The sequence below is a fragment of the Chrysochloris asiatica genome, unplaced genomic scaffold (assembly GCF_000296735.1).
Source record: "Chrysochloris asiatica unplaced genomic scaffold, ChrAsi1.0 scaffold00331, whole genome shotgun sequence".
NCBI classification, from domain to species: Eukaryota; Metazoa; Chordata; class Mammalia; order Afrosoricida; family Chrysochloridae; genus Chrysochloris; species Chrysochloris asiatica.
The window spans coordinates 2,442,960-2,447,446 of record NW_006408849.1 but is presented as its reverse complement, the minus strand read 5'-3'; positions in this window follow the sequence as shown (position 1 = coordinate 2,447,446).

The following is a 4,487-nucleotide window of genomic DNA, read 5'->3' as shown; positions in this document are numbered from 1 at the left end:
AGGATTCATGCACGACCAGGCTCCACCCATCCTCAAAAAGCATCTAGAGGAGCCTTAAGCACCTGGTGGCCAAGACCCTCAGAGTAACCCGTTGGTCAAAGAAAACTCAAAATCACCCTTGCCCTCCCCAACAGGCATCATTTCACGTCAAGCTGGGGCATCTGTAGCAACAGGCCACAACCCTGCCACAGAGCCAGCTGATGTGTCCAGCGCCTATGTGAGTGTACCTGTCTGTTACAATGGGTGTGTGCATTAGTGCAACTATGTTTCAATGCAAAGGTCTGAGGGTGTGTGTTTGTTTGTTTCAATGCCTGTGAGTATATATGAATGTGTGTGTGTTTCCATGTATGTGTCTGTGTGAGTGTATTAATATTTTAGTGCCTGTGAGTGTCTGTCCATGGATGTGTCAATCTCCAGATTCAGAGGGTGACTATCCGTGTCGGGGTCCAGCCTCGACGGAAGGGTGGGCTTCATGAAGGTGGGGGCTCTGGAAGGTGAAAGAGAGTCTGGAAGGTGAAAGAGAAGTTGCACAAAGACACAGACACACAAAGTTGATGCAAGCTGACGGGCAGACAGTTCTGCTGCAGACATTGCACACAGAACTAGCTCCACCCCAGTTTTTATTCTCCTTTTTTTTAAAGAAGAGATCTTTACAGAAGAAGAATGTGATTATTCAGATGAGACAATGCTTAATGATTCACAGAGACAATCTTTAAGATAATTCCTGAATACAGCATGAGTTTCTTACTAATCTAACATTTTTATCTCTATAGGGAAAGGTCAAGTAAACTATTATAGATTAACCTTTAGGCCTACATGACCTAGGACAGTGACTTGCAGTTACTCAAGGACGTCTAACATACTTTTAACACTTAATCACTAGTGGGTAAAGGTGAAAGACTTAAAGCTCATATAAAGGTTAATTTATAGTTTCTGAAGGGATTTAAGCTGTTTTTTCTCTGCTTTGCAAATACATGCGTTTGAATAAGATTTCAAACATTTAGCTTTATTTGTTAAGCTAGTAATCCTTTCTTGCTACAGTCCCAGGGAAGGTGAGAGAAGAATCTCAACCTTCCCAACTTCACATTCCTTCAGGGGGAAGAAGAGCATCTGGATCAAGCTGATTATACCCGGGGACTGTTTGAAGGGGCTGCCACCATTGTCCCTTAATCCAGTATTCCCAGAATTTACCATTCCATTTCATTTGTAAATCCTGAGAAGTTTTCCCCCAGAACTTCTTCTCAATATCTCAGTACGCTTGTTCCTGTTCTTCCTGAGTCATTTGAGGAAGCTTTACTGCCTCAACCCCAGAGGGGGTTTCGGTCCCAATGTTGTACAGGGACATCAAGAGCTCCTACTTCAAGTTAATATCAAACATAACTAAATAGTTAGATAACGAGCAGTTCTGACATTCCTCCCAGGTGGTCACCGCCTGTTCCTCAAAGAGATCTGTTCCCAAGACCTCATGCACTGCTAATACTTTTAAGACAGTGACATTCAAAGTAGTGCCATTAAAAGAGGCATTATGTACATTGATATAAAAAGAAACCATTTTCCCAGAAGCTACAATTACCGGAGTTAAGAGCATGAAGAACAAGTACAGAATGAACAATATGAGACTAGAAGGAATTGTACAGAGGTAGCCATCCAGTGAGTTCACAAAAACCAATGAACCCGGGACTTCAGGAGGTCACTTCCTTGGCCCTCAGGGTCCACGACTCGCAATCCTGAGGAAGGCCTCAGGATTGGATTTTCATCCATTTTGTCACAGGGCCACAGCTTCTCAGTGCTTGCGTATGTCATCCCTGACATATCCGGACAGGCCCAGGAGCTCTCTGTGTCCAGATCTCTGTGGCTGCTCCCAGAGCAAATGTCCCAACCTCTCCCAGCCCCATTTCCTCCTGGGGAGGTCTGAAATTGGATGCAAACTTTCAGGTGAAAGCTGGGGCCAATCCTGCCTTCCTCACCCAAGCCAGCCCCATCATGCCAGCGCTCCTGCACTTTGACATTTGCCCTCCATCCTGTGAGCTCACATCCCACCATTGAACAAACCTGCATAATGTCCCTGCCACCCATGGCTGTGTCACTTGAATCTCCCCAGACCCCTGATCTCTAGACCCCCTGTTAATTCCCAAATAAAACATCAGTGCTTCCTCCCTGTGGGGAAGTCAAGCTCGCTTCTGGGGGTCCCACTCCTTGTTCCCTGCCTCTCCTCCCAATCTTCTGAATCTCAAACTCACCTGCCACTTCAATACTTCCCTTCCCCCACTTGCCCCTGGTCTGGACACAGCCCCCTTTACTGTACCCCAAGACACCACCAACCCTCGCTGCTATATGTAACTCATTTAAAATATTTAACAGATGTGTTGAGACATAGTTCACATACTATCGACATAGTTCCTCCTAGAAAGTGTTCGATTCAAGGGTTTTAATACTCTCACAGTTTTACAATTCATTAACAACCTGCAATATGCAGATGATACAATATTGCTTGCTGAAAGTGAAGAGGACTTAAAATATTTACTGATGAAGATCAAAGAGCACAGCCTTCAGTATGGATTACATCTCAATGCCAAGAAAACAAAAATCCTCACCACTGGACCAATAAACAACACTGGAGAAAGATTGAAGTTGTCAAGGACTTCATTCTTCTTGAATCAACTACCAACACTCACGGAAGCAGCAGTCAAGAAATCAAACAATGACCCAGAGAAGCAGTGATGCCTGAAATGGAGGCAGAGATGATGATGTGAAGCGATGGAGCAGCTGGAGACTTTAGATCCAGAGAAGGAGAGAGACTGTATGCTGAAGACCTGGGGAGTATGGGGGGACAGGATTGCAGGGTATACCCTTTGGTTGGTTGATGATGCATGGAGGGGATTGTAACCATGGCAATGAGGTGATATATGATAGAAGGAATGTAAAATTAATGTTCTCTCATGTAAACTATCACATAATTCACAATAAAACATTTAAGAAAAAAAAACTATAAAAAAAAAAAAATCAAACGACGTATTGCATTAGGCAAATCTGCTGCACAAGACTTTTTTTAAAGTGTTGAAGAGCAAAGATGTCAGCTTGAGGAGTAAGGTGCACCTGACCCAAGCCATAGTATTTTCAATAATTTCGTATGCATGCTGGACAGTGAATAAGGAAGACCGTAGAAGAATTGATGCTTTTGAGTTATGGTGTTGGAGGAGAATATTGAAAGTGCCATGGCTGTCAAAAGAACCAATAGATCTGTTTTGGAAGAAGTGCAGCCAGAATGCTCCTTGGAGTCCAAGATGGTCAAACTTCATCTCATGCTTCGGACATATCATCAGGAATGACCAGTCACTGGAGAAGGATATCATGTTTGGTAAGATGGAGGGTCAGAGAAAAAGAGGAAGACTCCCAATGAGATGGATTGGCAAGTGGCAGCATCGATGGGCTCAAGCATGGCAACAGTAGTGAGGTTGGCCCAGAATGGGGCAGTGTTTTTTTCTGCTGTGTATAAGGTCGCTATGGGTCAGTACTGACTCAATGGCACCTAACAACAACAACAACAACAGCACAGGTTTACAAATGTCACCACTAGCTAATCCAGAGTATTTTAATCACCCCAATGAGTCCCCTACCCATTAGCAATCAGTCTCTAGCACCCATACCTAGCCCTCCTAGCCTTAGGTAAGCACCAATCTACTTTTGGTCTCTAGGCATTTGCCTATTCTGGACATGTAATATAAGTGAATCACACAGGTTTCCTTCCATTTCACCCTGAAAGAGTCTAACAAAGGTTTAATTTGATTTTTAAAGAACAGGTAGAGTCCAGCAGAGGGCTCAGCACATGGAGAACCCTCAGAAAGGATTTCTGGCTATCTCTGGGTGTGGGCTGCACTCACCTACAAGGAACAGAAAATCCAGCCAGCAGAGGCTGAAGCAAATGGGGTATGTGTGTGTTTTCACATAATACAAGTCCAGAGGTAGATTTCTATCATCTGGGGCCCTGACTCTTTTGGCCTCATGGTCACACAGGTGGCATACCTTTCGTCATCACACTTGGGTTCAAGGCAAGACAAGGGCAAGGCAGATGTCTGCTTTCATTAGGAGGGCAAAAGTGGTCCCATAAATGCTCCCCAGTAGACTTCTACTTAGGGGGCTTTGGACAGAACTGGATCACATGAGCACCAAAAGAGCCTCAAAAATTTGATGACAAAATGGTTAGAAACTAGATTTTAAAATAAATGTGTTAATTTCTGGATTCTCGATGCTGTTCCATTGATCTACGTACCTTTCATTGAACCAGTACCAAGCTGTTTTGACCACTGTAGCCGTGTAGTAAATTTTGAAGTCAGGAAGTGACAAGCCTCCAACCTTATTCTTCTTCTTAAGCAGTGCTTTGCTTATCCTGGGTTTCTTTCCTTTCCATATAAAGTTTGTAATTGCTTTTTCCATCTCTGAAGAATGTTGTTGGAATCTGGATTGGTATTGCATTATATGTGTAAATT